Raw genomic sequence first — 24,806 nt, 5'->3', positions numbered from 1 at the left:
CATGAAAAGGGATAAAAGACATACAGCTATGCCATGTGAATGAAAAGAGAAAAATGGATGAGATATGAATTCCTGATGTGAACAGAGTGATAGAAATAAGAATTAAGCCCTTGCCAGAGTAACTTTCTGGCTTACCACTGTGTATCATTTTCTAGAATTAATTCGATGAGAAGCTTTAGAAAGGTAACAAGATATCATTGCTTGACACTTCACAATAAATCAGCTAGAAGATTATTGTGAAGTGTCAAGTGATGATGCATTGTGTCTTTGTCTCTGTCTTTCTTTCTGATTTTAACTGTGTCTCTCTGTCTGTCTCTGTCTGTCTGTCCATCTGTCCATCTGTTTATTGCCCCCCCCCGTGTGTGTGTGTGTGTGTTTCACACACACACAGGTACACACACACATATAATCATACCATATCCCTTAATCATAGTACATCCCTTAGTGCTTTTAAGAGAATTATCTCCACATCTAAGAATTTAATAAATAATTCATTGAGCATTATCCAACACAATTAACTTTGTACCTTAAACGTAGAAGTTTTTTCATCGAATAGAAGAATTATAAGCATTGGGCCATGAAAATAATTAAAAGGTCTTTAAAAGACTGACTCTGCCTCATTTACTTATGATGCATCTCTCCACATATTGTACAATGATTGCTGTCGCTGGCTTCGTGGGCAAACAGATACTGACACTAATTCTGAAGGATTGCCCATAAAAGCTGCTGGTCTGAGAACATAGGTTCTAGGTTGGAGAGAGCAATGTGAAGAAATCAGCTTCAACTTCTTATTGACCACTCAGACTTTAAAAGAAGGAAAACCATCAAAAATTCTCAAAGGATTATATTCTTTTATGTCAGGATTATGTCAGGAGCTGTCTCTGAAACTTTGTAAGGCAATTCAAACTTCCCTAAGGGCTCTGAAGAAATTTTAATTTTTTCAGGTAGCAAAGAAGTACACACAATGGGTAATGTAACAATTGAAGCAGAGTGGAAAATCAAAACAACTTTCCCAAGGATTATTGTACTTGGAACTCTTAGAATTGTAGAGTTTATTTGAATTTTAACAAATTCAGCATTGAAGATGGGGATAGTTACCTCAAGCAGGGTATCACACAGACTATGAATCTCTGAGGTAAATAAACTGATATCCCTGAGCCTACACGGTTTTCAGCAGCCATACCAAAGAAATAAAAATCAGCCTAGCAAATTAATTTGTGATAATTGTACTTAAACTTGATCAACAAATATATGTTTTTATTTACTTGGAAGAGTTGAGAAGTATTAGTACTAAATTACAAGACTTTGCCCTTTTAACTATTCTTTATTTCCTATCTGATAAACATGTTGTGTTGATTTATAAGAAGTAATGTCAATTGAGGCTCTCCCAGAATGGTTTGACAAGATCCAAGCTTAATTTCAGAAGTTATTTTTAACAATTAAATAAGCATTGTCACTAAGATCTTAACTATATATGAAATTGCATTATGAAGAAAACAGGTATGTCATCAATTCTTGGAATAAATTTATTTACCAAGAGAAACAAATACAGGTTTATAAATTATAGAAATGAGAGTGAAGGAAGAATCTATCTGTCAAATAATCTTGTAGAATCTCTGAGTTTAGTTAATAAAACTAAATGATAGAGAAATGCTTGCTGTAATAAAACATGTTAAAATAAAGGTGAAACATGTTTATTCAATAGATAAATATATTTTGTGTTTTAAGATATTGATTAGATATAGCAACTGAACAAATATAGTAATAAAAGTGAAATGTTAATTTAAAATTTCTAAAAGGCATTACAAAATTACTGAAGACACTCTAATATTTTTAAGGAGTTACTAATTTGTTTTGAGTATGTGTTTTTACAGGTTGTTTTGTTTCTTTTTTTCCAATGTGAAAAAAGTTTTCATTAGAAAGTGTCAGTGTGGGAAGTATAAAATGAAAGTGTTTCTTATATACTATTGAAAACTGCAAAATGAGATTGAGGATACCCACATCCTGTTTCTACAACATCCATATATATTTGTTCTGCTTTTTTGGTGGTTATCTTTCCATGTGACTATTGGATTGAGTTCTAATCTCAAATCTCTAGCTGACACCTTTCTTTTCTTTCTACTTGTGCCTATAATCAATATTATTATGATTTTTAAACAAGCTACTTAGAAAATAGTGAAAACAAGCTTATTTCAAAAATTTTAAGCTAAAGCTTACATGTTCCTAGGAAGCATTACTGAAGAGCCTAAAATAAATACATTGAAATATATGTTGTGCAGTTCAGCACACAGTTAGACAGATAGATTTACTCTTAAGTTGTTAAAGTTTGCAAAAACCTATAAATTTTTAGGCTAGATTTACATTTGGGACACTATTATGACTTCTATATATTTTATATCTGATGTTTTAAGGAGATATTCATCTTTTAGAGTAAAACATCTCAGAATGGTTTCCAATGTCAATCTTTCATTGTATTTTCCATATTCCATAAAAACATAATTTGGAGGTACAGTATGATGGCTTATGATTTTTGACCGACTTGGGAAGCAGAGATAGAAGTAAATTGAAGACCAGCCTAGTCTGCATAGTGAAACACCATCTCAAAACAAAAAAAGAAAAACCACAAAATAACTTGGTAACTACTTTTAAATCACTCTTTGGTCCTTAACAGTTTTCTTCTTTGTAGATGTATATTAATCCAGCAACATGGTTGCTCTACTAAGGGATCACATTCAAAGGTATTTTAAGTCTATGAGATTTGGCTGGACTGTAGACATGCCCTGGATTATTGTATGATCTGTTTGGAAAACAGACATGCCCTCTGTATAAACCCTTAATCACAAAAAAAAAAAAAAAAAGAAAGTAAAAAAGAAAAAAAAATGGAGGTAAGTGTTGTTTTTGGAAGGAAACGGGCATATTTAAGAATGACATCTAACTGAGGGGCAGACAAGGTAATGAATCAGAGAAAGATTTGACAGAATTAGTCAGTAATAGGATGCTTCCAACTATCATAAGAAGAGACAGGAAAAAAAGAGGTTCATAAAGAGAGCAATAGAACAGCAGCAGCAGCGGCAGGAGAGAGAGAGAGAGACAGACAGACAGACAGACAGACAGACAGATGGGGTAGAAATTTACTGGTAGTTTCATGGGGACAGTTTGAAGATGAAGACAAAATTAGCAAGACAATGAGAAGAAGCCAAAAGACAGAGAACAAATTGCCAGAATTAGTTTGAGTCAGAGCAATTCAGTGAGAAACAAAAAGAAGCCAGTTTTAACCAGTCAACTCAGAAAGGAGTTTGAGCTAGACCAGCTGAGTGGAACCAGCCATCCACGATTCAAAAATTACTACAAAACAGGAAGCAAATAGTAGAGAGCAGAAAAAAAGAATCAACACAAGAAAAAATAAATCATACAGTATTCTTTAGACAGACCAAGTAAGAAGTAAATAAGACTAAAAATATAAAGTTAGTAGTTAAAATATGCTTGTTATCATTGACTTTATAATTAAGAAAATAGTTGCAAGAATAGTGTAGCTGAAGGGCCAGGAATGATGATACACACCTTGAATTCTAGCTATCTAGAGGCAGAATCAGGGGGATCTCTGTGAGGTCAAGGCCAACATGGTCTTTGTAGTGACTAGGCTAGCAACAGCCATAGAGCCACATAAAGACTCGGTCTCAAAACAAGCATGAAAACTAGCAAGCAAACAAAAAAAAGAGAAAACAACAGCAGTGCAATTTCTATACCTGACATCTCATCTGGTTACTGTAGAAAATTGTGTTAGCCTTTTTAAAAAATAATTTTATTCATTTACATTTCAAATGATATCTCCCTTCCATGTTATCCCTCTATCCCACAAATCCCCTATTCCATCCACCCTCTTCCCTCTCACTTTGCCTCTATTAGGGTGCTCCTCCACCTACTCACCCACTCTGCCTCACCACTCTAACATCCCCCTATGCTGGGGCATCAAGCCTCAACATGACCAAGGGAACCCACTCATATTGATGTCAGATAAGGCCACCCTCTGCTATATATGTATCTGGAGCCTAGGTTCCCTCCATGTATACTCTTTGATTGGTGCTTTAGTCCCTGGGATCCCTGTATGGTCCAGTTAGTTGATATTGTGCTTCCTTTGGGGTTAAATCCCCGTTAGCTCCTCAGTCCTTCCCCAGTTAGTGTTGTTGCATGGTTACATATCTAACTGCAAGAAGGTGAGAAATAGTCATCAGATGTTTATATTCCATTCTAGACCATACCACAAATACTTCACCCTCACAATATGGAAAAGCATCTTCTATCTGCTATTTCTTGATCTTGTATTGGCCCATAGTTACAGTTGCGTATTAAAATCAACTGCAATTCTTCTTTTGTCTAATTTATTTTTTATGAAACTAAAATAAATTAAACAAATCATGCAGCAATTATCATACAGAAAATATATCGACCAAGGGAAAGGCAAGGGAAGGGCAATAAATCTTACCTAAATATTCTAACTTTGCTTGATATCTACACTGTCTCTACAGTTCCCATGATCCACCACACCACTGCTCCTATGGGTTCTGTGAAATTTCTGCAAGTGATAAAAGATGTGCTTTCATAAGGGAACCAGAGTAATCACTAGGGAAGCAACAAATAATATATGGAACAAACTGGAAAGAGGAGGTGACAGAGGTTAAAAAAAATATTTCCAAAACTGTTTATATGCCAGTGAGTTTTAATATAATCCATACCCTAGGGTTACAGTTCCTATTGTGTAGCTAACAGAGAATTTCAGATCATTCCCTTCAAAGTACTGCTGTGTGTGTGTAAATAGAATTTCTGACCTACTGTTTCCTAAACTAATCAGTACTACCTGTGAAATTATAAAAACATAATGATACTATAACCACATCCCAAACTTAATGAACCAGAAAAAAAAAGCTTGGTGAGTAGATATCATTGTTAATACAAATATAAAAGATGATGGTTATAAGAAATAATTAATTTTAAGTATGAACCTTAAAGTTGCTTGTGTGAGTGTGCAAATGCATGTGCTCATGTGTGTGAGCTTGTATGCACCTGAAAAGAGACAGGAGGAATATTTCAGGTATCTTGCTGTTTTACTCACTGCCTTATTCCTTTGAGAGAAGGTTCATCATGTAGGTATGCTGACAACCAGCAAGAGGAAACCTCTGTTCTTCACCACTACAGAGCAATGATTATGGGAACTCAAGTATTGTGTTTCCACAGCAAAAGATTTTATGAGCCCTCTAACCATGTCCCAAATTACTTTTATTTAGTTATATTAAATTTATAAACCATATTACTACAAAATTACAAATAAATAAAAACATTACACAGCAAAATTAGCCAGACCCAAAGCCTATGCAACTTAATGAGATTTCCCAAGAGTTCAAATTGACATTCAGAATTGAAGTTGTGAAGCTTCACATTAGATTTTACACTTTCAATATTAGCTTTATATCTCTATTATAACTCATGTTCATTATCTTCATTCAGTTTTTTCTCATCCCTTATTTTAGCCGTTCTTGCTCTATTTTCCTCATGTTATATATACTATACCCACATGTTCATATGCTTACATATATACAGGTATTATTGGTCACATTCTTCATATGAAGGAATGTGCAGATTGATTCTAAGATTGTGTAATGTTAGTTAATATTATACATTTTAAGTGAATTATTTTCCTCCAAATTTTCTCATTCTCTTTTTTTATATTTTTTAATTAAAATATGATTACATCCCTTTCTCCTTCCTTTTTCTCATTCCAGTGTCTGTCATGTCCCCTCACTTTAGATTGACAGCCTCTTTATCTCTGTTTTTTTTTTTTTCTATAAACACACACACACACACACACACACACATACACCTTCCAAAATTGGGTGTGATCACTTTAAATTGAATAACAAATTAGAGACTCAACACTGTCTCCCACTAATTTCTCTTCTTAACAATCATTAATTGACTGTGTTGTTCTTGAAGTTGTTGGGATTGTTTTTCTAAGAGTAGGATCCAATCAGATTTCCCCTTCCACATTAGCATATCTATTGATATGGTCATTGTTCCCATGTTGTTGATGCAACCATTTCAAATACAGGCAATCTCAGAGCAGATTTCATGGTATTCAGGCTCTTACAATCCTTTTGCCTGCTCTTATGTTCCCTGAGCTATAGACAGAAGAAGCCATGCCTTAGGTCTATCAACTGGATGAGAGCCCATAATACAGTGATCTTTTTATTGTGTGCAGGAGGGAAATTTTTTATGATACTAGAAACCTAGCCCACTATCTAGAGCTTGTGAAGTTAGGAATCTTAGAAGAGAATATACTGCAATCATTTTTCTAGATAAGGATAATTTCTTAACTAGATCTTAAATATAACACTTATGCATATAATCATTTGTATATACACCAAGTTTTTATTATCCATTCATCTGTTGATAGGAAAGTAAATTCTTCACTAAATATCTGTATGATAAAATATGGGCCCTTTGGAAATATACTTGGAAGAGAAATAGCCAGATCATGTGGAAGGTTTCACATTTATTTATTTATTTATTTATTTATTTATTTATTTATTTATATCTAGACATGTTTTTTACTTTCTAGCCCTAAGTGGTCTAAAACAACTACATAGACAGGCTGGCCTTGAATTTATAAAAATTCACCTGCCTCAAATACCTAGGAGTGAGATTATAGGAGTATACCATTTTTATATGAGCTTTTTGAAATGTCATAAAAGAGAAAATATACACAAACCAAATTAAGGTGAAATGACATAAAGTATGCAATTCATAATCTATAATGTGTTAGAAAGCAAATGTTTTAGTATAAGAATACACAATAAGGTAGCAGAAATATTCAATAGGAATTTATATTGTTATATTTATTTTTAAATGATTTCATTATATTTTAATTAGTTATTTTATATTTTTACATTCCAAATGTTGTCCCCACTCCTAGCCCCCACTCCCAGAGTTATTTACCCCCATCCTTTTTGCCTTTCAAAGGGTACATATACCACCTCCACCCACATATCCATTTTTAGAGCTTCAAGTCTCTACTGGAGTAGGCACATCTTCTCCCACTGAGGCAAGACAAGGCAGTCCTCTTCAATATGTATGCCGGGAGCCTCATACCAGCCCATGCATGCTCTTTGGTTGATATTTTAGTCTCTGAGAGATTCCAGGGCTCTGGGTTAATTAATACTTTTGGTCTTCCTATGGGGTTGCCATCCACTTCAGATCCTTCAATCCTTCTCATAATTCTTCTATAGAGGTCCCCGATTTCAGTCCAATGGTTGGCTGTATCTGCATCTTTCTCAGTAAGCTGCTGGTAGAGCCTCTCAGAAGATAGCCATGCTGAGCTTATGTCTGTAAGCATAACACTACATCAGTCATAGTATCAGAGCTTGGAGCCCATCCATTGGATAGATCCTAAGTGGGGCAGTTCACTGGATGGTCTTTCCTTCTCTCTTTGTTCCATTTTTCTTCATAGATTTCTTTTAGGCAGGAGTGATACTGGGTCAAAATTTTTGAAAATAGGTTGGTGACCCCATGCCTTCATTAGGAGCCCTGCCAATCTACTGTAGGCAATCTCTTCAGGTTCTATCTCCTCTCTGTTGTGCATTTTGTCTAAGGTCACCCTCAATACATGCATGGAGTTTCTCACATCCAAGATTCACCCCAACCCCAGACATTTTATTTCATGTACATTGGCATTTTGTTTGCATGTAGATCTAGTTATAGACAGTTGGGAGCCACCATGTGGCTTCTGGGTATTGAATCCAGGTCCTCAGGAAGAGCAGACAGTCCTCTTAACCACTGGACCACCTCTCCTGGCCTCATCTCATGAATATATGTTAATTAAAGACAGCCTGATATCATCTGACTTCATGCCTTTTTAATCATTTGTTGTCAACTCTACAGGCATGTAATAGCAATTAACAATTACTTAAAAAATAAACATTGTACAGTTTCTTGAATTAGCGTTAAAACCCAAGTACTAATCCAAGTTTAATACATTTTAAGTAAAATTTTAAAAACCTTAAAAACTAAATAATATTTAAATGCCTTTGACTGGGACATCATTTCTCCAGTTGAAAACAGGGGGCAGTACATGTCAATTCCTTCTGATTAACACAGATGTGTGTGTGTGTGTGTGTGTGTGTGTGTGTGTGGATTGTAGATTGTAAATTTTTTTAGAACTTCCTTTCCTACTATATATAATGTTTTTACTTTCAAAGAGAAGGAAAAGCTTGTCTTTGTCAGAAAAATCAATCTTTTTGTTTGTTTTGTTTTGTTCTTCATTGTTGTTATTTTTTGCTTTTTATACTGCTAACTTTTAGTATATTTATTACCATGTTTCTGAGTATCAAGAAATCCATACTAATCTTAGGTGTGTCTTCAACATGAATGTTATTAGTTTTGGCTAGGTCTACCCTTTTATATAGGGGCAAAACTATGGAAAACATTCCAGACTCAGTCTACTTTATGTCAAATTTAGTAAGTCCATGAGACATAACTTCTTGCTTTCTATTGGCTCATCACAGAGACAACTCATGTTTCTTTACACTTTGGAATCTCAAAAGACTCGTTTGATTCTTTGGAGCTCATAGAGATTATAAGGTGTACAATGGGAAATTATCCTATCTAATCCTTTTCTTTATCATATTCTATTAGAAGTGAAAAGTCATAAACCTTCATTCCATCCTAGGAGAAAGGTGTTAAGACTATGGTAATGGGAGACCATGTACTTAACTTGGAGGGTACATACTACATAATATGGAAATCAAGCACTTTCCTTAACCTTACATTTTATTTCCATTTTCTTCTCTGTTGGTTACTACCTTGTCAGATGATTTATGACAATTTAGATGGATCTTGCTGATACAACATAAAACATAGCTTGAAAGAAATAAAAGTAAAGACTTATTTAGAACAACTTGTTCTGCTCAAACTGCTATTCAATGCTACAAGAAAAGCTTAGACTTCTTTAACATTTCTACATGTCTATTTTCTGATGAAATTACAAACTAAATAATACCTTACACATATAATTAATGACTTTTTCTGAGTGCAGACTGAATATCACCTTATGAACATGACCAATGAGTGACTTTCTTCAATCTAATTTTTTTTTTCTCTTCCCTTCAGAACATATCATGATATAGACAGGTTACAGGCTGGGAATTATTGCCACTAAATTTCAAGTTTGAACATGACCCTGGTAGTTCAGAATGACAAATTTGAAAATATGGAAGACAGAGAAAGCAGATGTAGTACTAAGTCAGTTCACATAATGCTTCACTATATAGTTGATGTAGTTTGTGGTAATTTCATTTCTTGATTGAAAGTACTCAATGTTAACACTTTATATATCTTTTAGAAAAAAAAATCATTATTTATTTTGCATCTTATTTCTATGTGTACTTATCAGTGTAGGTTTTAGAAGGAATAATAACAGATTTCCTAGATTTAGTTTTATACAAATGAACCTTCCTCTGGCAGTTAAATAGTATTGAATCAACTTAAATGCTTCAATTTTTTCATAATCAACATCATCAATTTCTGGATGTTGAATTAGTTAAAAAGAATGTTCATTCCTCTTAAGTGGCAGTATAAACTTCAATAGAGTAGTTATTTCTGAAAATAATAGCTCAGATTTTCTATAATAATAGAAATATATACTGTTTTAGGGTCCTCTGACTTCGTTGAGCAATCTCTTGTGTTTATTTAAAATGCTTCCAACATGAAAGTTTTGAATAATTTATTTTGTTAAAGGAATATAATTATAACTTTACATCATTTCAGACAGCCTTATCATTTAAAATGAATAAATGAAAATAAAAGACTAAGATTAAAAGTAAAATTTCCTGGTTATTTAAGGTGTGTTAACAGGATATACTTGCCACTGTTAGTGTTTACAACATATAAGGATCTTTTTGTTAAACAATGCATGATTTTTTTGCATATCTGAATTTTCTGTTTTTCAATTCACAAGTGTGAATGCATGCAAAATTCTATATTATTCTATACATTTTGTTGTAAGATCGATGGACTTCTCAATCAACAGATTTTCACATCTTACTCACTCCTGTGAATTACTAAAGTAGAGAAAAGAATGTTGTGGTTTCAGAGAATTATAAAATATGTTCTGGTTTTCCCTTGGATTCACTGCAGAGTTTAAACCTTATTAACTTAAATCACAAAAGAAAGGGAAACTAGATGTAAATTTTAGTAAACCTCTACTGAAAACTGAAAGTTAATGGTAAAATTCTAAAAAAGGTCACATGTTAGATGTAAATGAGTGTTTTCAGACTTCCTTGATAGGAAAACATTTTGAGAATACAATTCCATAATCCTCTGCACACAGAGAGAAGTTCATATCATGAAACAAGAAATAGACAACTCCTTGCTGAATCTAATATTAATCTATTAAAATCATATTTAAATGTTAATTTTTAAAAATTACATTTTACTCTTGAATGGTTGCATTTATTTGTTTGTTTATAGGTTTTCTTCTCTTTGGGTGAGTCTAGTTCTGGAATATCTCCTTTATTTCTTTAAAAGTAGCACTCATCAAAAGAAACCTATTAGAGTTTAAGACCAAAAATATCTGACACATTTGCTTACTCTCAGGTCTGCTCCATTTAAGTTTCAAAGATTTGGGGGCAGTTGTAACTTCAAACCTCTTACTTTCACATATTTTCTCCTAGGATATTTTCCAAAAGAAGAATGGATATTGTTGACAAGGAATTAAATGTAATAATCAGGCAATTAACCAAGGGTATTTGCTGCACTATATAAAGAGACAAATTAAGACGACCATAGTAGCTAGAAGCCATCTGTTAACCAATGTCAAGTTGATGATAAAGAAAATTGAGTTCCCTTGGCAGTTGGTTTTTCTCCAGCTGCATGCAGCTATAAAAGAGCCATCAAAGACAAATCTGCATTTGTTGTTAATTCAGAAATGCAGTAGGCAGACATTGAGAAAGCTCTAGTGACAACTGAATGTTGATGACAAAATTCTGAAAAGGTTGTACCCTGGGTGTTGGTGAACACTTCAAATACATTTCAAAACTTTTAAAGAGAGCTAGAGGTGACAGTGCAATTCTGGTATGTGCCAGCACACATGAAGTTATTCATATCATAAAGTGGTGAATGGAACATTTCTGAAGTAATCAAGCCAACAAATGTTAGGTTGTATTTTTGTTTTGTTATTTTCTATGATTGAGTGTTTGCTTGTATGTATACTATATACCAAACATGGGCTTGGTTCCTGCAAGGCCAGATAGTTAATCAGATCATCTGAAACTAACTGCAGAAGGTTGTAAAGTATCTGATATTTGGTGGTGAACTAACCAAGGTCCCCTGAAAGAGAAGCAAATGCTCTTAGCACCAACTGTTTGCTACCCTAATGTCTCCAGAAGACAATGTTTCCTTTAATCATCTCACTTCTGGCTCTTAGAATCTCTCTGCCCTCTCTTTTCCAATAATCCCTGTACCTAGGGAAGAGCCAATGTGATATATATATATATTTAGGACATATCATTGATAGAACCTTGTTCTTTGCACCTAAAACAATTTGGTGTTTCTGTGTTAATCACAATCTTCTGCAAACAACAGATTCCCTGATGAAGTTTGAAAAATGCATCAATATAATGGTACTAATATATGTCACTTACAGCTAGTTTAATTCTACGTCAAAAAATAATATCAGATGCTCCCATAGTGACTAGGTACTTGGACTGATAATTGATTTCATCTTGTGAGTTGAACTTAAATCTAATCGGAAAGTGGTTGGTTACTTCTGTGCTGTTTGTATGACTATTGTGTTAGGGGGAGCATGTCTTGACAGGCCTTGTCATTGTTGTAGTTTAGAGTGTTCATGGCTGCATAAACTTAGAATTAGTTTTATCCTCCTAGAGTATGCATAGCACCTTCAAACATTATAAAAGATAACTTCTAGGGGTTAAGCTTCGTACAAAATTGAATATGGGCCCAGATTTTAAATTTATTCTCTTGAATATAGGGTATAACAAAATGAATCAAGTTGCTCTCTTGTGAAGTCTAGATCACTTTACCAAATAAATGTCATTTATTTACTGGATACACTGATATGAACCTCACACAAGCAAAGGAGAGCATAAAGCTAACTTTCTTCTTGTTAAGGCTAACAACATACCTAATTTTCTTCTTGTTAATGTGCCTCACCCTACTCTTCAGGATACCACAGCATGAACATGTCCTCTTGTAAATATATAGTTACTCTTCTGTCATGGGGAAAGACAGTTTGGTTCATATCAGGGAACTTTAACTCATAAATTATGAAATGGACTTAACATCCATACAAACAATATAAGGGTTAAGAATTTGTCTTGCAAGCAGTTCTCTATCTTTGCTTAAAAGGAATACAAGTTACTATAACATTAACCTTTATATAAGGAAAAATATCTATTTTTTCTCAGCAGGTATTGATTGACTATAGTTCTTCCTTTAATGTTGTGATCTTGTGAGATTTCCCACATATACATTGGCCTGTCAATTGATGTTATTGTGTAGAATTTGTTTAGGAGGCTATATTGTTGAGATTTAATCTTGAGCTTTTCTATCATGTCTAGAAGACATGCTCTGGTCCTGTGACTTTTATGATCTGTCAGCCCATGCATCTACAAAGTTTCTGGAGATATAAATATATATGTTGTATTATAGACCTAGAAATTGATAAGTGTATAGGACTTTTGAAATTAAAATTAAATTATTTCAAAAAATTAAGTTTAAATAATATTAAAATTTTAGAAATGACCAATGTTGGGATTGGTGTAAAATTGTCATTCAATGACCTCCCAGGATTTCCATGTCTTTGGGTTTAATTGCTAGAACCAAAGAAAAGCGAAATGTCTTCCATAGCAATAGTATAATTGAACTTTCTATATGCTATGTAGCTAGATATATTTGAAATTCTTTATGTCATTTATTGTATTAGTATTACAAGAAAATAATTTTCTAAGTTTACTGATGCTAACGCATTAAGCAATTTTCAAGTAGAAATGATTAGAAAAAAAAATTAGACGGAGCAAGCAGTACCCAATGGTGGAGTTAGAAAAAGGATTGAGGGAGCTGAAGGGGCTTGTAACCCCATAGGAAGAACCATAATATGAACCAACCAGACCCCCAAAAGCTCCCAATGACTAAACCACCAACTAAAGAGTACACATAGAGAGACCCATGGCTCCAGCCGCTTATGTAGCAGAGGATGGCCTTGTTGGGCATCAATGGGAGGAGAGACCCTTGGTCCTGGGAAGGCTAGATACCCCAATGTAGGGGAATACTAGGGCAGAGGAGGTAGGAGTGGGTGGGTGGGTGGGGGAGCACCCTCATAGAAGCAGGGAGGAAGGGAATAGGATAGAGGGTTTCCAGAAGGGAAACTGGGAAAGGGGGGTAACATTTGAAATGTAAATAAAGAAAATATCCAATAAAATAAAAAACGTCAGAAGGAAAAAAGTGAGAGAACAATATAGTCTATTATGATGTTGAGGAGACAGATGAATAATTTTACTCGAAATAAGAAGGAGTATTTTAAGTATTTATTGAATTTGAAAAAAAATATTTTGCAAATTCATGACAAATAACAGGACTACCTTATAGCCACATAGACCATTTTGTGTATAAGAAATATCTTGGAAGAAATTGTAGCATTAATTGTCACAACATTATGTATCTGACAGTGATTGGAATTGGGTAATATTATATCTTCTGATTTATTTTTAAATCGATATAACCATACCAGTGACTAGTAAAACCAGAATTCAGGCAATAACACCTTTGAATTCCCTCATCTATTTCATAGCTTCCTTATTTCTTTCCCTGTGTGAAGCTCATAAATACTTCATTTTTTTTGCTGATGTTGATTTGATACTTTTGAAAATAGGTGAATAGCTTCTAGGTTAAACATTATTTCTCTTTAACTTCTGATCTTTTCATGGCAAGTTACAGAAAAAAAAATATGTATTAGCATGATTGTCACAGGCTAGAAATCAAACAAAATTTTAAAGACACTCATTTCTTCTCTATTTTTTGTAAACCACATGAGCAATAAAGAAATATAATGAAATATCTATCTGTGAAAATAATTTAAAATTTATCTTTAGTGCCTTCATAATAGATCTTAAGGAAAAGAGAAAACCCTTTTAAAATAAAAGCCAGTAATTTTCTACCATTTCAAAGTGTCATATTTAGTTTTGCATTATCTATGCACAATGTTACTATAGATGTAAAAAATTCTCAAGAGTCACACAGTCAAACTTCAACAGATTATAATAGTAACATCAACTTACACAAAAAAAGATGGATTTAGAGCACTCTTCAATAATCAATCAGTCAAGATCTTCTTTTGAGTGTGTTTTGTAATTAATATTTTTGCATGACACCTATGACTTGACTTACTCATTTTACTCAACAGCAAAATTAAAACAAGACATGAGTGTTACAAAAGGTGCAGCCACTGTGAAGATTTCTAAATTTGCAGAACACAATGCTTCCTATTAACTGTCAACTTTTTAGCATTAGGGAAGGTACCTCCACTGCTCATGAACTTTATAAAATATTGTTAATTCTCATGCTGTCAAAAAATATACTGAAAGTGACTGGCTACAAACACCACCAGACTGACACAATCTGATAATCAATGTATTCTGAATCTAATCTAGTGAGAAGACATCCTAATGCAGATATGTGACAGTTATCACTGGCATTCTTGGTCACAGAAACATGTAATTAACAAGACTTCAAAGTAGAAATTTAAGGTGATCAAGAGTTTAGTTTATGAAGAGAAAAATTTAAGAATATGAAGTCAGAAGAGTATGCAGTGTGTTCTACAACAATTGCTGTTCATATTTTGCTCATATTCATTCAGGAAAAAAATCAAAGATATCAACAGTATTGTTAAAAACAACAAGAAATGAGTGAAAGGTATTTCATTACCTGGCAGAGGGTGAGTGCTCTAGACTTAGAATTTTTTCCATTATATATTCATAATTGAATACCATATTTGAAACTATTACATTGTATAAATTAGAATTAGGCACATGAAACAATTTAGAGACAAATTCAAAGAAATATTAACAAAGTTATCAATATTAGCCTTACTCAAAAGATTAGTTATGACTTAAAGCCATGGCTTTCAATCTGTGGGTTGTGAACAATTTTGTTGGGAGTGGGGAGCTAGGGTGGGTTGAGTCAAACAACACTTATACAAGGGTCATTTACATTATGATTTATAATAGTAGCAAAATTACAATTAATAAGTAGAACTAAAAATAACTTTATGGTTAGGGTCATAACAACTATAAACCACAACAAAGAAGATACAATACTAAAACATTGCAGCATTAGGATGCTTGAGAACAGCTGATTTAAAGTACAGATGTGGATCATTCTGGAAATTCACTTGGCCACAACTTGATAAGGAGTTTTATTTTACTGAAAGTAAATACAATTTGAGAATATGAGGAAGGCCCTTAAGAATTAGGAGAGACTCAGAAGATTTCAGAGAATATAAGAGGGGAATGAGCAGTGTATATGCATAAAATATACCATATACAGATATGAAGGTGTTAAAAAGAAGGTTTAAAAAACCTTAGAGACATACCATGAAGGAGTCTATCTCAAATTAATATTATCAACTAATATAATCATTGACATATTAGTATAAAATACTATACAAAAATCTGTCCTGCCAACACAAGATTATATACATATATATATATATATGTATATATATATATATATATATATATAATAACTGTATACATCTATACATCTATATAGATAATATATATATATATTAATTATCTATATATGTATGTAGATAGACAGATAGATAGATAGATAGATAGATAGATAGATAGATAGATAGATAGACATAGAAAGAAAATAAAAATATAGAAGGATAGAAAGATACATGTATACCTTTATACTTTCCTTTTTTCTACAATTTTCCAACTCTGTTACTATGGAAGAACTGTCAAGTACAATTTGGATCTTCAGTCAATTACATAGAAATTAACACTTGTAATTATTTGTCAAAATAAATGATGAAATTGATTCAATTCTGTCAAGTTGTCAATTACTCTAAGAGCCTTTCAAACTACATTCAGTGGAAACTTGTTTCTCAGAACGTTGAAAGCTGTTATCCACATCTCTTAGAATAATGTGTATTTGATTATTCTTTATATATCCATATATACCTTATTTTGCCCTTCTTATAAAATTTATTATATACATGAAATCTATTTGTTGTATTTTTCAATGATAGTATTTTATTGAGTTATATTTGTGAAATAGATGAAAGAAGTCATAACTTACAATAAAAGCAGCAAGTCTTCCCTGGCTATTAATGAGCCTTTTTCTTTTTTTTTTTTTTTTTTTTTTTTTTGGTTTTTCGAGACAGGGTTTCTCTGTGTAGCCCTGGCTGTCCTGGCACTCACTTTGTAGACCAGGCTGGCCTCGAACTCAGAAATCCGCCTGCCTCTGCCTCCCGAGTGCTGGGATTAAAGGCGTGCGCCACCATGCCTTTTTCAAGATTCTTTGTCTTTGGGTATAATTTTGGTTTTTAGACACTAGTTTACTCGACATATTGTTTTGTTAGTCAAGCAAAAAAATTATATTGTTTCCTTCACTTTAAATTTTTTTATTTTATATTTTATAGTATAAAATAACTATACCTTACTCTCTTTCCTCTATTCTTGCCCTCTCATAAACCCTTTCTTACTCTTTTTCAAATCCATGTCCTCTGTTTTTCATTTATTGTTAAATATACATATATATGTACAGGTACACCTAAGTTCATAAAGACAATCTTGTGTTTCAAATTTCCTTTACCTCCTTATTGATTTACTCTTATGTTTTAATGGGTAATAAATATATTTATATGAATCCCTTAGAGCTTGAAAACCCAGAGTAATAATCCTGTTTGAAATTTGACAGATAATCTAGTTTAATTGAGTCTGCAAGGTACACTTTTGAAATGTTAAATAATGAAATTTTCTTGTTAGTTGTAATTTTCCTTGCATTTCTAACTTGATGCATCATAATTTGATAGATATTTATAAATACAGATTTATAACTGTGTTTGTGGTACTGATATGTAAGTATATTTTGCATGAGACTAATAAATTTTCCAAGTTTTCCTATATATTCTAAATTTCATTTCAGTGTGAACATATATAACTTTTTTTTACTTTGAATATAACTATTATTTGTGCTTAAGACATGGAGAAATGAAAGTGAAAAAGTGAAGCTTGTAATGTAATTTTATAGTATAGAAAACTACCTTTGCTTGGATTCTAAAGACTTAGTAAAATAGCCTAGTGCAGCAATCTAGAATATAATATTAATGGGATTGACAAACACTAGCAAACTATAAATCAGCTAGTAGATACACAACATACTAGAAAAGCTAACTATATCCTTTTTGTTACTTTATTATAACAAAATACCCTCATCTATTAGTACACACACACACACACACACACACACACACACACACACACACACACACATATATATTTACTTCTCTCTGATATTATCATTAAAATGTGATGAAATATGATAGAAATCTTGGTTCCCAGATCCTGCCAAGTCTAGTCTACACAGGTGAGAGTGTGGAGTACAGAAGGTAACAGCTTCTGGGTCAGGCGGGAGCCACAGAGCTTCAAAGGCAGGCCCCATTTCGGGCTTCAGACATCTGGGCACCTTCCCTGACAGAGGAGAGAAGTCCATCCCGCCAGGGAGGGCTGTGCCTGAGCATCTGCGGGAGCCATCTTCGTTCCTGGATCCCTCCAAGACTAGTCTGCACAGGAGAGAGTGTGGAAGACAGAAGCTAATAGTTTTTGGGACACGCCCTGTTTCAGGCCTTCATCTTCGGCCAGGTAGCAAGTCCAAACAACAGATATTTGTGCACCTTCTCTGTAAGAAGAGAGCTTGCCTGCAGAGACTGCTCTAACCACTGAAACTGAGGAGAGAGCTAGTCTCCCAGGTTTGCTGGTAGAGGCTAACAGAATCACAAAAGGAACAAGCACTAGCCAGAGACAACTATAACAACTGACTCCAGAGATTACCGGATGACTCAAAGCAGACATAATAGTCTTACTAACAGATACCAAGACCACTCACTATCATCAGAACCCAGCACTCCCACTTCAGCCAGGCCTGGGTACCCCAACACACCTGAAAAGCTAGAACCGGATTTAAAGGCATATCTCATGATGATGGTAGAGGACAACAAGAAGGACTTTAATAACTCACTTAAAGAAATGCAGAACACTGCTAAAGAGTTACAAGTCCTTAAAGAAAAAGAGGAAAACACATCCAAACAGGTAGAAGTCCGTAAAGAAAAACAGGAAAACACATCCAAACAGGTGATGGAAATGAACAAAACCATACTAGAACTAAAAGGGGAAGAGGACACAAAAAAGAAAATCAAAGTGAGTCAACGCTAGAGATAGAAAATCTAGGAAAGAAATCTGGAACCATAGATGCAAGCATCAGAACAGAATACAAGAGATGGAAGAGATAATCTCAGCTGCAGAAGATTCCATAGAGAACATCAACACAACAATCAAAGAAAGTGCAAAATGCAAAAAGATCCTAACTCAAAACATCCAGGAAATCCAGGACACAATGAGAAGACCAAACCGATGGATAATAGAAGTAGATGAGGAGCTGGTTCTTTGAGAAAATCAACAAGATAGATAAACCCTTAGCCAGACTCATTAAAGAGCACAGGGACAGCATCCTAATTAACAAAATCATAAATGAAAAGGGAGACATAACAACAGATCCTGAAGAAATCCAAAACACCATCAGATCCTTCTACAAAAGGCTATACTCAACAAAACTGGAGAACCTGGATGAAATGGACAAATTTCTAGACAAATACCAGGTACCAAAGTTAAATCAGGATCAGGTTAATGATCTAAACAGTCCTATAACCCCTAAAGAAATAGAAGCAGTCATTAATAGTCTCCCAACCAAAAAATGTCCAGGATCAGATGGGTTTAGTGCAGAGTTCTATCAGATCTTCAAAGAAGATCTAATTATAGTACTTCACAAACTATTCCACAAAATTGAAGCAGAATGTATTCTACACAACTCATTCTATGAAGCCACAATTACTCTGATACCTAAACCACAGAAAGACCCAACAAAGATAGAAAACTTCAGACCAATTTCCCTTACAAATATCGATGCAAAAATACTCAGTAAAATTCTCCCTAACCAAATCTAAGAACACATCAAAACAATCATCCATCCTGACCAAGTAGAATTCATCCCAGGGATGCAGGGATGGTTTTATATATGGAAATCCATCAATGTAATCCACTATATAAACAATCTCAAAGACAAAAACCACATGAACATCTCCTTAGATGCTGAGAAAGCATTTGACAAGTTCTAACACCCATTCATGATAAAAGTCTTGGAAAGATCAGGAATTAAAGGCCCATACTAAACATGATAAAAGCAATCTATAGCAAACCAGTAGCCAACATCAAAGTAAATGGTGTGAAGCTGGAAGTAATCCCACTAAAATCAGGGACAAGACAAGGCTGCCCACTTTCTACCTACCTATTCAACATTGTACTTGAAGTCCTAGCCAGAGGAATTCGACAACAAAGGGAGATCAAGGGGATACAAATTGTAAAGGAATAAGTCAAAATATCACTTTTTGCAGATGGTAGGATAGGATATATACGTGACCCTAAAAATTCTACCAGAGAACTCCTAAACCTGATAAACAGCTTTGGTAAAGTAGCTGGATATAAAATTAACTAAAACAAGTCAATGGTCTTTTTCTACACAAAGAATAAACAGGCTAAGAAAGAAATTAGAGAAACAACACCCTTCTCAATATTCACAAATAATAAAATACCTTGGCGTGACTCTAACTAAGGAAATGAAAGATCTCTATGATAAGAACTTCAAGTCTCTAAAGAAAGAAATTAAAGATGATGGAAAGATGGAAAGATCTCCCATTCTCGTGGATTGGCAGGATCACTATAGTAAAAATGGCTATCTGCAGATTCAATGCAATCCCTATCTGAATTACAACTCATTTCTTCAACGAATTGGAAAGGGCAATCTCTGAATTCATCTGGAATAACAAAAATCCTAGGATAGCAAAAACTCTTCTCAAGGATAAAAAAACCTCTGGTCGAATCACCATGCCTGACCTACAGAGCAATTGTGATAAAAAAAATGCATAGTACTGGTATAGCGACAGACTAGTAGACCAATGGAATAGAATTGAAGACCCAGAAATTAACCCACACACCTATGGTCACTTGATCTTTGACAAGGGAGCTAAAATCATCCAGTGGAAAAAAGAGAGCATTTTCAACAAATGGTGCTGGCACAACTGGTGGTTATCATGTAGAAGAATGCAAATTGATACATTCCTATCTCCTTGTACTAAGGTCACATCTAAGTGGATTAAGGAACTCCACATAAAACCAGAGACACTGAAACTTATAGAGGAGAAAGTGGAGAAAAGCCTCTAAGATATGGTCACAGGGGGATAATCCTGAATAGAACAGAAATGGCTTGTGCTGTAAGAATGAGAATCGACAAATGGGACCTCATAAAATTGCAAAGCTTCTGTAAGGCAAAAGACACCTTCAGTAACACAAAAAGGCCACTCACAGATTGGGAAACGATCTTTACCTATCCTAAATCAAATAGGGGACTAATATCCAATATATATAAAGAACTCAAGAAGGTATACTCCAGAAAATCAAATAACCCCATTAAAAAATGGGGCTCAAAACTAAACAAAGAATTCTCACCTGAGGAATACAAAAAGACTGAGAAACACCTGAAAAAAAAATGTTCAGCATCCTTAATCATCAGGGAAATGCAAATCAAAACAACACTGAGATTCCACTTCACATCAGTCAGAATAGCTAAGATAAAAAATTCAGGTGATAGCAGATGTTTGTGAGGATGTGGAAAAAGAGGAACACTCTTCCATTGTTGGTGGGATTTCAAGCTTGTACAACCTATCTGGAAATCAGTCTGGCAGTTCCTCAAATAATTTGACATAGTACTTCTGGAGGATCTGCAATATGTCTCCTGGGCATATATCCATAAGATGTTCCAACTGGTAAGAAGGACAAATGCTCCACTATGTTCATAGCAGTTTTATTTATAATAGCCAGAAGCTGGAAAGGACCCAGATGCCCCTCAACAGAGGAATGGATACAGAAAATGTGGTACATTTACACAATGGAGTACTACTCAGCTATTAAAAAGAATTAATTTATGAAATTCCTAGGCAAATGGATGGGCCTGGAGGGCATCATCCTGAGTGAGGTAACTCAATCACAAAAGAACTCACATGATATGTACTCACTGATAAGTGGATATTAGCCCAGAAACTTAGAATACCCAAGAGATATGATACAATTTGTAAAACACATGAAGTTTGGGAACAATGAAGACCAACGTGTGGATTGGGAGCAAGGCACCCCTGGAAGGAGTTACAGAGACAAAGTTTGGAGCTGAGAGAAAAGGATGGACCATCTAGAGACTGCCATATCCGGGGATCCATCCCATAATCAGCCTTCAAACGCTAACACCATTGCATACACTAGCAAGATTTTGCTGAAAGGACCCTGATATAGCTGTCTCTTGTGAGACTATGTCCGGGCCTACCAAACACAGAAGTGGATGCTCACAGTCAGCTATTGGATGGATCACAGGGCCCCCAATGGAGGAGCTGGAGGAAGTACCCAGGGAGCTGGGGGGATCTGCAACCCTATAGGTGGAACAATATTATGAACTAACCAGTACCACCCCAGAGCTCTTGTTTCTAGCTGCATATGTATCCATCAGTGGAAAGAGAGGCCCATTGGTTGCGCAGACCTTATATGCCTCAGTACAGGGAAACACCAGTGTCACGAGGTGGGGTAGATGGGTGGGTGAGTGGGTGTGGGAGGGTATGGGGGTGTTTTGGGATATAGCATTGGAAATGTAAATGAAATAAATACCTAATAATAAATAAATAAATAAATAAATAAATAAGAGTCAAGGGTCAACTATTGAAAGGACATAGAAATGAAATATGGGATATATAATAATTTTTAACTATTTAAAATATGCATGGACTGTTAGGAATAAATTTCTATATTCAATCATTTTATTTCATATCTAAATAAAAATAATGTTTTGGTCAACTTTTGAGTCAACAATAATCCAATCATAGTCCTGATGTTAAGCAGAACCAATTTCCCTTTCACTTGACTACACTGTGGTAACTAATCTCTCACTATTGATAATCAGTACATGCAGCCTTCATTAGCAGAGCTTTAAACATCAGAGGTAACGTTGGAGATTGCTGCAGATTCACAGAAACCCTTTCAGAATTGCTCAGTTCATAATTAGGTTATAACTTTACAAGAAAGCACACACAAAACATTGGGCCATAGCTTTAAAGTTATAGAAGCAATAAAACCACCCAAGGTTAAGCCATTATTCTTAAATGACTTATAAGCAGTTTCATTTTATTGCCAAACATTTTTATAATTCTTTTTTCCAAAGACAAATGTGCTCAGCTTGATTTGTGTTTGTCTTTGCCTTTAATCATGTTTGCAGTCACTTCTGAAACTCACAATTAATCCTCCCAACATTTATGTAACACTTCTAAACTTTTCTCTCTAAATTTGTCTTAGTGTTTGATTGCTTATTACATTTTTATAATGTTGTAATAATAATATACACTAGTGCTCTGAGTATTTCAACAGAAAATATTTTACAATTGTACTATTATATTGCTCAAATATTTGCAAGTAACACATCCATAAAATGAAAAATATGAAAACCAGACACAGGTCTTAAGTTTCTTAGAAACCCACATGAAGTGGATTTCTTAATATATACACAGATTAATATTGTGCACATTTATTTGAAAATTGGAGCTAAATACAGTTATCTGTCTTCAGTCAGTTGAGACTGGGTGTGGTTGGGATAGGAAAAGAGAATGGGTATGAAGAAGTGGATTCCTTATTATCATTTATAAAGATTTATTCTCAGATGCAAAATAAAGAGAAAAAACAAGCTCAGAGAAACAATAGGAATGAGTGTGAGGCACTAGAGAGATAGTTACAATATCATTTCTCCTACATATTTAATATACCAGCATACAGATTATTTAGAATATGTGAGAATTTAGGCTAAAGTAAGATGCTTTTTGAATTACAATTGACTTTATATTTTTAAAGTACTTACACATATAGTGATAGGTATACTTTTGGTTCTTAAATTAATGCTCCTCTGCAGGTTGAGGAAGTTGAATAATAAATTGACTGTAATTGTCAAGATTCCCTTAAACACAGAACCAATAGTACTGAAATACATATTGGATGAAGATAAATATTTATAAATTGTATAGATACAAGTAGAAAGATTATAAGGGATTAACCATTTGCAGCAATTATAGGAGGAGAGAAGTTATGTGATTATCCATCTGAAAGTAAGAAGCCCAGATGACCTTATGCTGTCATTCCTCTATGATACTGAAGACCTGTTAGTCAGGATTCCTGAAATGCTCGTGCAGAGAACAGATGACTCAGTTCCACCAGAAAGTGTAATTTCCTTCCTACTACATTCTCCAAAGAACTGGAGCGTGTTCAGTCACACTGGGAGGGATATACAACTTTCCTCAGTTCCATAATCAAATAGTATCTTCTTTTGTAAACACCTCCACAGACATGTCTAAAATCATTATTTTTCTAGGTATCTGGATAATACAAAATTGAATAAAATTAATACAAAAGTCAAGTCATCATATTATTTAGTTAAATGTTTAAAACTCCTAAAAGATAGATAACATTATGAGCTTTATATCTATTTTTGGTGTATGTAAACCCAGAACGGTCTGCTATATGGGGATTATTCAATAAATGAGTTACTAAATGTTAGGTTTAATCCTTCAATTTTGGATTCATCAATGTCTCTGCTTAAATGTGAATTCTACATGAGTAGGCATATTTTAGATAATAAGCACATTTTTATTTGGAATGATATAATAAGAAGTAATAACAGGAGAAACTTTCAATGGTTTTACAACTATAAATATGAATTTTGATATAAGGATTGTGATAATATGCTATATATGACATGGCAAACATGAACAATGAAATGCAAAGAAATTAAATATTAAAATTTTGCAAAGTCAATCCATGAGAGATATTCTATTCATCAGACCTGGCCAACGACTTTTAGATTTTACTTAAAAAGAAAATGGCTGAAGTCCAGAGGAGTCTGTGAACTCAGCACATAGATTTGTTCTGTCTATCTAAATATATATATAACTAAAAGCTAAGCCAAGTGATCAAAGACCCATAACAAAACAATAACCAAGACAACAGTAAATATGGAAGTAATTATCTTCCCAGTAAAACTAGATTTCTAAAATAAATGGTGCTGGACTAACTGGCTGTTTGTATTTAGAAAAATGAAAATAGACCCATATTTGTCACCTTGCAAAAAGAAAAAAAAAAAAACCTAAACCAAACAAACAAAAAAACTCAAGTCCAAGTGGATCAAGGACCTCAACATAAAACCAGGTACACTGAATATAATCAAACAGAAAGTGGGAAAGAGTATTGAACTCATTGGCACAGGAGGAAATGTCCTAAACTGCTAATGCTCTAAGATCAAACACTGATTAATGAGACCTCATGAAACTGGAAAGCTTCTGTATGGAAAAGGGCATAGTCAATTAGACAAATTAGCAACAT

This window comes from Mus caroli, unplaced genomic scaffold, assembly GCF_978045245.1.
Source record: "Mus caroli unplaced genomic scaffold, Mus_caroli_1 scaffold_14, whole genome shotgun sequence".
NCBI classification, from domain to species: domain Eukaryota; kingdom Metazoa; phylum Chordata; class Mammalia; order Rodentia; family Muridae; genus Mus; species Mus caroli.
The sequence above is the reverse complement of the archived record's forward strand: the minus strand, read 5'-3'. Positions refer to the sequence as shown.